Source organism: Jaculus jaculus, chromosome 6 (genome assembly GCF_020740685.1).
Source record: "Jaculus jaculus isolate mJacJac1 chromosome 6, mJacJac1.mat.Y.cur, whole genome shotgun sequence".
NCBI classification, from domain to species: domain Eukaryota; kingdom Metazoa; phylum Chordata; class Mammalia; order Rodentia; family Dipodidae; genus Jaculus; species Jaculus jaculus.
Window position 1 is genome coordinate 83789655 of NC_059107.1, and position 12356 is coordinate 83802010.

The 12356-nt window shown below is 40.9% G+C and overlaps 1 protein-coding gene and 1 non-coding gene across 2 annotated transcripts in view; one reads left to right on the forward strand and one right to left on the reverse strand.

Annotated features, from left to right (window-relative positions):
- The window catches only part of Prickle1 (prickle planar cell polarity protein 1), a 124575-nt gene that overhangs the window by 35523 nt on the left and 76696 nt on the right, over positions 1-12356 (reverse strand). The window lies entirely within an intron of this gene.
- Positions 10794-10937, forward strand: LOC123461968. The gene has a single exon (XR_006638011.1). It is a non-coding gene; the product is annotated as a small nucleolar RNA SNORA48 (small nucleolar RNA).

The following is a 12356-nucleotide window of genomic DNA, read 5'->3' on the forward strand; positions in this document are numbered from 1 at the left end:
TTGAACTACATGCTCAGAGCAACCTTGCTCACCACCTCTCTCCTGCTATTTAAACTCTCCTTTAGTGAAGACAGTTGGTTCCCCACAAGGGAAAATCCAGGCATACCAGCTTTTAACACTGTGACTGTGTACTGAAACTAATCGAGGTGCTTTCAGAGAGGTGTCAGCAAAGAATTATTTCAAGCAGACAGAAGCCTCTTGCCAAAAAGAAAAAAGGTCATCAGAGCATCTGTAACCTTCCTTTATCTTATCTGAGATCTCAAGGCCCTTTTTGCAGTGGTGGAAGGTTATGCTGCATGAAAAATTGGTCGACACACTGAGGTACCAGAGCCAGGACTTGTGATACAGATCTTCCTTCTCATCTCCTGTCACACTTAGCTCTAGATAAGTGAATGTCTTTGGGTCCAAGTTACTTATAGCATTTCCTTTCTTCCTTTTTTTTTTTTTTTTTTTTTTTTTTTTGGTTTTTCTAGGTAGGGTTTCACTCTAGCCCAGGCTGACCTAGAATTCACCTGCGTGTCTCAGGGTGGCCTTGAACTCATGGCGATCCTCCTACCCCTGCCTCCCAAGTGCTGGGATTAAAGGCGTGCGCCACCACTCCCGGCTTACTTATAGCATTTCGTTTCTCCCTCCGTTTGTTTGGAGCCGCCATGTTTTCAACATTGACCTTCTTTTACAGTATAAAGAGACTGGAAGCAAGGGTCTTGTTGGGTTTGTTTGGAGGTATTCCCAAGCATTTGATCCTCTGGCTTGGTCGCCTGGATCCTTTGCCTGGTACATAATTAGCTCTCATGTGTATTTGTTGAGTAATGAATGACTGCCTTGCTCTGGTTTGCTTTTTTTTTTTTTTTTAACTTTATTTTTGTTTATTTATGAGAGAGAAAGAGAGAACGGGCACTCCAGGGCCTCCAGCCATTGCAAATGAACTCCAGATCCATGTGCCACCTTGTGCATCTGGCTTACGTGGGTCCTGGGGAATAGAACCAAGGTCCTTTGGCTTTGCAGGCAAACACCTTAACCACTAAGCCATCTCTCCAGCCCTGGTTTGATTTTTTAAAAAAATTTTTTGTTTTTATTTATTTGTTTGAGAGAGAGAGAGAGAGAATGGGTGTGCCAGGGCCTCCAGCCATTGCAAATGAACTCCAGACGTGTGCGCCCCCTTGTGCATCTGGCTAACATGGGTCCTGGGGAACTGAGCCTCAAACTGGGCTCCTTAGGCTTCATAGGCAAGCCCTTAACCGCTAAGCCATCTCTCCAGCCCTGGTTTGATTTTTTACAGATTGACTCGGGACGTTTACACTGTGTACTCATATAGCAATTCATCAATTCTGTTTTTCTTGATTTTAATTTGATTTTCAAAAAGTGAAGGCTTAAGGGAATGGACTAGTTATGGAGATCCTGCTTAGTATGTATGAGGCACCTGCACCACCCCCCAAAGTGAGTCAATTAATTTGAGGCTCAATGCTTTAGAATGTTGTGGAGTGCATGTTAGGAAGACATTATACCATTGGGACAGACTTCCAGCCCAGAAGAGACATATTTTTGAAAACTTGATCCTCTGGTGTTTCTAACTCCTTCAGGGTGTTCCATAATACTCACTTTCTCCCTCACTAGCTCCAACCTAAATAGTTCAGTATTTTGCTATTTTCAGTGAAAATAGACTGAATTGCTGGATTAACACAGGCCACAGCAAATACAATATACTTGTTGAGTCATCCACTCATAAAGTGGGGTATATTCACCTGGTCTTTAGATGCATGCTTCTTGAGAGCTCAATGTGTAGAGCATAGTGAAGGAGACCTTATGGAAAAGACTGATGAACACAATTAATTCTGGTGAGTGCAGAAGTGAGGGGACAGTGTAAACTCTAACCCCAGGTGGTTGTGGGAGTACCACAGCCCAAGACAGTGTGTACATGATCCCTCAGGCAAAACTGTCCAATTCAATGCCCATTGCTCTGCTTCAGATAGACCTTTAAGTACAACCTGGGCATTAACATCCTGTGGTCAACTACACTGGAGGATGATTTTTAGGGAATAAAAATAAAATACAAAGCCACAGGAGACCTGTAACATTAGTCTTAGGGCATGTGAGACAGTGAAACCCAGTGCAGCTAATCAGAGGCAAAAGACAGACTCTAGGCTAAGGGTGAAAGTGGCTGGTGGGAAAGAGAAAAGGAAACAGGAATTTCAAGAAAAATCTGGGTGTGTGTTCTACAAATATGTCTGTAGTGACAAAGTTGCTTTTTGGGGGTATAAGGGGGAGTTTGAGTGGATCTGGAACTTCAAATCTTGTCCACATACCCTTTGGGAAAAAGCAACTTTGTTTGTTTGTTTGTTTTTCAAGGTAGGGTCACTCTAGCTCAAGTTGACTTGGAATTCACTATGTAGTTTCAGGGTGGCCTTGAACTCATGGCAATCCTTTTACCTCTGCCTCCCAAGTGCTGGGATTAAAGGTATGCACCAGCATGCCTGGTTTAGGAACTTTTTGTTATAGCACAGTGCCTTCTTTTGAGGGGCTATTAAGTATCTTAGAGATGGTAGTGGAATTAGTATTAATTGAGGAGCCCATAGGTATTCGGATTGGAATTATTTTTGTCAAGCCATATGATGTCACTGTCATAGGTGATCCGTTAGAAACACAATAGTGCCAAACGAACATTTCCTACTCTTTACATTGCAGCAATGGCTTGAGAAGTACTTGTATACTAGGTATGGTGCTCAGTTCTATACATACGTATCATTGTAAAGTCCACAGAACAACAAACGAGAGATCTTATCTCTCCATTTTACAAATGAGAAAAGTAAGGCACATGTTTCAACAACATCAGCTACTAAGTGGAGTTGGATTCAAATCTAAGTGTAACATCAAAGCTTTTTTAAAAATTTTTTTTGTTATTTTTATTTATTTATTTGAGAGCGACAGACAGGGAGAAAGAGAGAGAATGGGTGCGCCAGAGCCTCCAGCCACTGCAAATGAACTCCAGATGCATGCGCCCTCTTGAGCATCTGGATAATGTGGGTCCTGGGGAACCAAGCCTTGAACTGGGGTCCTTAGGCTTCACAGGCAAGTGCTTAACCACTAAGCCATCTCTCCAGCTCCTCAAAACTTTTACTCTTAAGCCACTGTATTTGTTTTTAAAGTAGAGCTTCTTATGAATAGCTCAAGAAAATGCTTTGCTTTCTGTAACTTTCCCTTAATAGCTTCATCAGGAACAACAATTGTAATTTTTTTTTTTTTCGAGGTAGGATCTCACTCTAGCTCAGACTGACCTGGAATTCACTCTGTAGTTTCAGGGTGGCCTCGAACTCATGGTGATCCACCTACCTCTGCCTCCTGAGTGCTGGGATTAAAGACGTGCACCACCATGCCTGGCAACTATTCTAATAATTTTAGGAGCATGTTATTCTAGCCAGTAATGAAGCAAACACTGTCCATCTTACTTGGAGCAGCTCAAAGTCAATGTATGATTCTGCTGGCTTATAGAAATATACCAGGGATACTTCCCTGACCGTGAGAGTTCCTAAGATGAACGACACTTTGGGCTTTCTGAAGCAGTTCACTGTATCATTTTAATTTCTACAGATACAAAATCATTTTATCATCCAAGTACAACAAAACTAGCCATTCTGAGATCTTTGCATCATAGTTTCTCTGTTGCCTGTCAGTCACAGCCAGCACCAGTGTGTACCACGCTTACTCAGATAAAGACATCACTCTTGATGGAGTCAGCAGCTTACCATCACTTATTCAACTCAAAGGCAGATTATGCTAAACAAGGGGTACAACTCAAGAATGGCTTAATTGTTACTCTGTATGGAATCCATATTACCTCACATGACATCCTGAAGGCAAAGGGCACTGGAGTAATACAGCCATTTATAAACTTGTCACATAAAACTGATTTCAGCTCAAATCACAGAATAACACTGGCTTTTGTTTTTGCATGTCTAATATGGTGTGGTATGTATGATATATGGATGTATATGTGCCCATGTGGTGATTCATGTGGAGGGGAACATGGGTGTCCTTCTACACTAATGTCCATTCTTACTTGAGCTGGACTGACTCTCACTGATCCCAGAGATTGCGTTTGTTTTTTCTTTTTTCTCAATGAGCCCCCTTGATTCTCTAATCTCTCCTCCCCACAGAACAAAGGCGACAGATGTGGGTGGCCATCCCCAGCTGTTTATGTGGGTCCTGAGAATCAAATTGAACAGTGTCTCAAGCCTACTGAGGTCCTCATGCTAGCACAGGAAGTGCTTTTAACCACTGAACCATTTCTCTAGTCCAATAATACTGTTTTTTTTAAAAAAATATCTATCCTTACTGGGGTAAGGTGGAATCTCATAGTTGTTTTAATTTGCATTTCCCTCATGATTAGATATGATGAACATTTTCTTAAGTGTGTGTTTGTCACTTGTATTTCTTCCTCTGTGAACTGCCTGTTCAGCTCCTTGACCCCTTTTGTGAGTAGGGTGTTTGATTTTTTACTGTTTAGGTTTTTGAGTTCTTTGTAGATTCTAGAGATTAGGCTTCAGTTAGTTGGATAACCAGCAAATATTTTCTTCCATTCTGTGAGTAATCTATTGGCTTTGCTTACTGTATGCTTGTCTGTAAAGAAACTCGACAGCTTCATGTGATCCCATTGGTTGTGTGACTATTTAAGATCATGAGCTACTGGGGTTTTGTTCAGAAGGCCAGCATGTGACTATCATCCACAGTGAACTTTTGATCAAAGAGACCTACAAGATTTCCTAAAAGAAAGACAGATTTCTGTCAGAATACTTGATGACCCACCAAAGGTTAGTGGTAAAACGCTACTGCTGAAGACACCTTATGTGGTTGGCACATAAAATGGAATGGCATGGCTGGAAGCTGGAAGAGAGTCAGTTCCCAGACAGTCAGCGCGTCTAGTGCCAGAAGGTGCTACATGGGTGACTGGGGGAAAATGACCAATATCTGTCCAAGCAACTCATGGTCCAACCTACTTAGCAGCAAATAACCTGTCATGATGCTCACACAAGTGCAATAGTGGTGCACAGCCATGGTGGGAAACCAACTGCTCTTGATTTGGCTAACTGATCCCCTCAGTGGAACGAGACCCATAGCTGGGTCTGGGACACCAGTCAGAACCATATCCAAACATAAGCCCGCTCTCCATTATCAAGCTACCACCAATTGTGGGCTACAAGAAGGCCTACATCTGTTACATTCTCTAGAAAAAAAAGTAAGGGTTATCTCATTTGTCTGGTGCTAACTTACTCTCCATTGGAGAATCTGCTTCTCTTTTTCAGATAGATATAGATCCTAAGGACAGAGCCAACCCATCATACCTCAAAAGGGTCCCGGCTGAAACTAAGAACAATTGACAAAACAAGCAAGGGTGCTGTTTTCTTGGTGAACTGGGTACCAGCACAAGGGTAAAGGAGATCAACACAGAGAAAAATCAACCCCTACCAAATCAGATATCCAGAGACCCTCAGGGCCCCAACACCTCATCACTGAAGCAGACCAAAAATGAACCCAACATGGCTCATGGAAATTTTGTGGAAGAGGGGGCGGAAAGAATGTCAGAGCCGCATGTTGGGTCATGATATGCAGAGACATTTATCCTACCCATAACTGTGGGCTAACTCCAGAATGCATGACCCATATACCTCAAAAAGGAGGGGTCAGGGGGAGGGGGTAGGACACGGATGAGCCTAACAATGGTATCAAATTGACAGTATTTGCTGAGTACAAAACTAATTAATAAAAAATTATCTATGTATTTATTTATTTGCAAACAGAGACAGAGAAAGAAAGAGGGAGAGAGTATGGGTATGACAGGGCTTCTAGCCATTGCAAATGAACTCAAAATACATGCATCAATTTGTTCATCTGGTTTTATGTGGGAACTGGGGAATTGAATCCAGGTCATTAGGCTTTTCAAGCAAGTATCTTAATTGTTGAGTCATCTTTCCAGTCTCAATAATACTGTTTTTAACTAAAGTTCTTCTATTGCAACAATAAATAGGGGGCAAAACAACAAAAGAATTAATCATCTGTCTGTCAGCATCTTTGGGCAATTCTACCAGTATATTCCAACAAACTTACTACAGCTGAGTTCAAATAATGGAAGACTATTAGGACTCACATAGGATAGGATTATGGAGATAGTCTACGTCCTTCTGAAGACCAAACATTTTTATTTAACACAAACTCACACAACCCTTAAGGTCCTAGGACCCTTTAAAATGACATGCACCTGATTCCTACAAATGTCTTTCATGAAGAACAGTGTGTTTTTAATACAGTCAAACTAAAATTGCTGCAGCAGAAAAATGCTTGTCATTCTTTCCCCTGTGCTTAATGAAGAAATCACATGTATAAATAATTGGGATACTTGAAAGATTATATGGGAACATCTGGGAATTGTGATGCTGGGGCTATAGAATAACTACTATGAGTTACAATGGAATTATAAATGGGAAAGAATCCAAAATGAACAGTAGGGCATTACCTGGACTGCAAACTATGTGAACCTGGCGAGGAAAGGAGAAAGTAGGCAATTCAAAAGACGTGGCAGCCACAACCCTTACCATAGATTCTTGCTGGCAATTAATATATGGAATGACTAGGAAATGATGGATATTTACAGTTTTTCATTGTTTGAAAGATGTTTCTATGTTTTAGATAGTTCTTAAAGGGGAAACTATAGAATCTATTTAACTGGGGCACTTACTAGGTATGAATTCTAAAAACTTATCTGTTTCTCTGCTCTCTACTTCCATCAACCAAGGATCCATGTTTAACACTAGAATGTGTTTTCAGGGCAGATGGAGAAAAAGAACTGAGTTTCAGATGTCCCTTCTCTCTTAGTCTTTCCTTCCCTGTAAGGTTTTTCTTCATGGTGCTTTCAGTTTTAGGTTTCCATAGACTCCTAATGGAAAACAGGCAAAGAAGGGTGACGGATGCAGCAAACCACATGCTGCTCTGCTTTGCTTTTGTGAGGAGGGAAAATCCAGCTTATAAGAAGACTATGAATCCTTCACAGTTACACTGACATTAAAGATGTTTTCAAGGTTTCTTAACCCCAGTGTTGGCCATCTTGTAATATTTTAAAATATAAATGGAAACATGTGATTATGATAAACTTGGATTCTACTTAAGAGCAGACAGAGGATGCTAAGTCCATGGGTAATAGACATTACATTAACTTTGACTTCTGGAGCAATCTGAATATTTTCATCTGGGCCAAAGATATGAGACAATAAAAATTAGTTTTAAGCATTTCCTTATGAAGTCAATGCTAGTGTGTTCTAATCTAATCCAGGATTGATGATCTATATCTGGATTCTTACAGACTTGCATAAATTATTCAAACTTTTATGGCTGAACTCAGTTGTCAAAGAAATGAGCCTGATGACATTTCACACCTGTTACTTATGTAGTAAAGTCCTGGGCTCAGTTATCCCACCTGGGTTGAGCATGTTCAGACTTCCCTCACACTCAAGGGGACCAGTTCTTTGGAGTGCCAGATAGTAAAGAAATTAAGCACATGAAAATCCCTGGAATTTCCTCAAAATACAGTATCATGGTACTAAACTCACCACACAGAACCACTATAGGAGATGGGTCTATTTGCACACACTAACAAGTAAGTAAGTCATTGAACTTGTAGCTCATGCCTATAATCTCATCACTGAGGAGGCTGAGGCAGAAGAATCACTGTGAGTTTGAGGCCATCCTGGTCTATAGTGAGTCACAAGCCAATTTCAGCTCCAGAGTGAAATTTTCTCAAAAACAAAAATAAGAATGGAATTTCAAAGAGGAAAGTGTGGGGGAGGGGAGGGAGGGTATTACCATGGGATATTTTTTATAGTCATGGAAAATGTTAATAAAAGTTGTGAAAAGAAAAATAAAATTAAATTAAATTTAAAAAAAAGAACAGAGAAAAAAAAAATAGCTCAAAATGGAGGTAAAATCACCGCATGGTCGTCCCCAGTCTGACTCCAGCTGTTGCCATACTGCCGCCAGGGGGAAGAGGGTTGTGACCCCAAAGAATCAGAGCAGTTGAAGAAGGTGTTTATTGGTGGTCTGAGCTTTGAAACTATAGATGACAGTTTGAGAGAACATTTCAAGAAATGGGGCACAATCACAGACTATGTGGTCATAAGAGACCCACAAACAAAGCCTTCCAGAGCCTTTGGTTTTGTGACTCATGTATTACAGAAGTAGATACATCAGTGTGTGCTCAGCCACACGAGGTTGATGGTGTGTAGTGGAACCAAAGAGAGCTGTTTCTAGAGAGGATTCTGTAATGCCTGGTGCCCATCTAATAGTGAAGAAACTTTCTGTTAGTGGTATTAAATAAGACTCAGAAGAGTAATCTGAGAGACTACATTGCAAAGTACAGCAAAATTGAAACCATAGAAGTGATGGAAGACAGGCAGAGAGGAAAAAAGAAAGGATTTGCTTTTGTAACTTTTGATGATCATGATACACTTGATAAAATTGTTGTTCAGAAATATCACACTATTAATAGGCATAATTGTGAAGTGAGAAGGGCCCTTTCTAAGCAAGAGATGCAGTTAGCTGGGTCACAGAGAGGTCATGGAGGTGGATCTGGCAACTTTATAGGTCGTGGTGGAAACTGGTGGAAGAGGTGGCTATGGTGGTAGAGATGGTAGCAGCAGAGGGAGTTATGGTGGAAATAATGGACTTGGGGGTGATGGGGATGATGGTGGCATCTATGGTGGTGGTCCTGATTATAGAAGTAGAGGAGGCTATGGTGGTGGTGGACCAGGATATGGAAACCAAGCTGGTGGATATGGTGGTGGAGGAGGAGGATATGATGGTTACAATGAAGGAGGAAATTTTGGTGGTGGTAACTATGGTGGAGGAGGGAACGACAATGATTTCGGAAATTATAGTGGACCACAGCAGTCAAATTATGGACACATGAAGGGAGGCAGTGTTGGTAGAAGCAGCTCTGGAAGTCCCTATGGTGGTGGCTATGGATCTGGTGGTAGAAGTGGTGGATATGGTAGCAGAAGGCTTTAAAAACACCAGAAAAAGGCTACAATTCTTAGCAGGAGAGACAGCAAGGAGTTGTCAGGAAAGCTACAGGTTACTTTGAGACAGTTGAACCAAATGCATTAGAGGAACTGTAAAAATCTGCCACAGAAGGAGTGATGAACAACAGTCAGAAAACTGACTGCAGCTGAAACAGGAAACCCTTCTTGTTCAGGACAGTTTGCAGAAAGTGCAGCTACTGATAACATGCAATGCAGTGTCAATTAGATGTACATTCCTGAGGTCTTTCATCCATTGTGGCTTTGTCTTCCTTTTTCTTTCATTACATCAGGTATATTGCCCTGTGAATTGTGGTAGTGGTACCAGGGACATCTCCATTCTCCATTCACATTGGTCACATTTAAGTGTTTTGGATGTAAAGCATGGGCTGCCCTCTTTAACTTCTGGTTTTAACCTTGGTGCAGGACTACTAAGTCTGCTGTGTGTAAGCAAACCAGTGGGTACCTGATTTTGTTAATTCAACTTAAAACCCAGAAGTTCACAAATCTTTAGTCACTTTTCTTGGTTTAGCTTTTCCCAAGTTTTTAGAGCAAAACAATAAAAATCACTCACTGAACCCTCAAAAAAAAAAAAAAATAAAAATAAATAAAATAAAATTTAAAACTTAAAATCTTACTTCCTTATGGAAAGATCATATAACTTTAGAAGTTCAAAATGTTAAATAATAAATGACACAGGAATATCAACTTTTGTTTTTGTTTGTCTTTCTTTCTTACTTTTTTTTTTTAAGAGGAAATGAGATGTGCAGAGAAGCAAGCAAGGTCTGAGGAAGTCTTTCATAAAATATGAGGACACTTAGAAAGCCCAGGAGTTAAGATCTGAAAGCAAGTTCCTTTAGGGCCCAGCTAGCTAGAAAGCAAGAGTTCTTGAGGAAAATTTTATGGGTAGAGAACAAGGAAGCTGTTCAGCTATAAATCAAGTCACTTTAAGAGGATTATCCCAGTGGGGAATAAGAGTATCTGCCTCCAAACAAGGGCTTGAGTAGGCAGGCTAGTGGGGAGTTGCACCAGGGAGCTTCCTTGCAGGAAGGTGCATGTTAGCATGTGAGTGGCAACAGTGGCCAAGGAGGAAGGGGGAAGAGTGATGCACAGCTGGTAGGATGCCCAGTCATCCTGGCCACACCAGACAGGAATGTAGCGAAGCATCCAAAAATGCCTGCCACTCAAAGATGGAAATCAGGGCTGGAGAGATGGCTTAGTGGTTAAAGTGCTTGTCTGTGAAGCCTAAGGACCTAGGTTTGACTCCCCAGAACCCACATAAGCCAGATGCACAGGGTGATGCATGCACATAAGTTCACATATGCACACAAAGTGACACACACATCTGGAATTTCATTTTAGTGTCTAGAGGCCCTAGCACACCAATTCTCTTTCTCTCATATTTTTTTAAAATAATTTAAAACAATAGAAATCCCTCAAAAATCTAGATAGCCTTTGCCCTCCAGTTTTCTCCATGACTTTCTACTTAGCACTTCACTTTCCTCTCCTTGTATAAAGGGCTCAATGGCTGCTCAGTCTGTGTGGCCACTTCATAGCTCTGAAGTTGGAATGCATGAAGACTTCTCCATGTTTACAGATGGACAGTTGGATTTGGAGATGTGGGTATGTGTTTTATGGCCTGAAGGCCACTCATTCAAGAAAGGTAGAACTGATTTATCCTACACAGATAGATTCAAAGATGTCTATTAAATGGATTTTAAAATTACATTTACGACCCCCTGACCATGGGCAAAGAAACATCTTATTAGTGGTGGTTTTCTTATATTAATCAGGGGCAAAACAAATGGAAGGCCTTTGTTCATCCCAGCTTGATGCCTAACTTGGTGGCCACAGCTGTTTCATGCCTAGGGCACAATCCCAAGAAACAAAAGGGGGTTGGATAACTGAAGTCCTCAGCTACTGAGGAGGTAGAGGCAGGAGGATTACTTCAGGACAGCATTTTGTCTTGGACCACATAGTAACATACCCATCTCTTAGAAAAATATTTTGCTTGTAGTATGGGGCAGGAGAACTTGTTAGAAGATACTGTGGCTGGGAATTCAGTTGTTCTTAATAATGGCACTCAAGTAGCAGTCAGTGCTGAGCTGGCTTGCAGTATAAAATCATCTGGTATCAGCCCTTGGAAAGTTGAGGGGAAGAGGAGGATTGCCATGAGTTTGAGGCCAATCTAGGCAAGAGTAAAATGCTGCATTAAAAAATAAACCAACATGTCTAAAGAGATGGCTTAGCAGTTAAGGTCCTTGCCTGAAAAGCTTAAGGAGCCAGGTTTAATTCCCCAGTACCCATGTAGCCAGATGCACAAGGTAGCACATGTGTCTGGAGTTCATTTGCAGTAGTCAGAGGCCCTGGTGTGCACTCTCTCTCTTTTTCTCTCTCTCTCTCTGTCTGTCCCTCTTTCTCTGCCCATTTCTCTGTCTCTTTCTCACTCTCTCAAGTAAATAAATAAGTAAAAATATAAAAAAACAAACAGAAACAACTCCAATCACCTGAAAAATCTCTTAAGCTACACAGAAGCCTCTAGTATATCCCTGTGTGTTTTGATTCAGTAAGTTTGAATGAGGATTTATAAATTTATATTTTATAGTCTCCATAGTTACCTGCTGTTGGTAACTGGGTATAGGTGTAGGTGTCACTGATGCACACTCCATAACTTTGGTTACCAGCTCTCCTGAAAAAGAAGTTCCTTATAGAACAGGAACAAGCAGCCAATTAAGTTTCATTCAGTAGTGGATTCATGCAAAAATCTAGCTGGACCTGGCAGCGTCTCTTCTATGGCCTGGCAGCATGTCCTCTGCTGTCCATGAAGTACTCACACTGCCAGCCAGATCTCAGAACTTTATCCTGAAAATATTTGAAAGAATCACTGATTTCAGAGAATTCACCTACCTCAGTTAAGATGTCTCTCTCAAATACAAGTGAACTTCTCCTTAACTATGTTAGTGGAAACTATTCTTTTGATGTGGCTTGTGGTCCTGGTTTTAATGCAAAAAACCTTTGAGAACTGGTTTCCCCATAATGCTTATAAAAGGGGGTTAAAAAACATAAAATAAACTTATAAATCAAAACCATTTCATCATCTACTATTTAACCCCATCATTTAGGGAACATGCAATGCCTAACTTTATACATAGGTTTTACAATTTCAACACATTTTTATGCATAAGTTCTTCTGAAACAAGTGCCATTTCCATGGAGGTGAATTAACTGCATTTTTCTGGGGAGGGTGTTAAAACTTGAAGGCTGCAGTCTCCTGGGCTTCTGAATGCTTACTAGTGT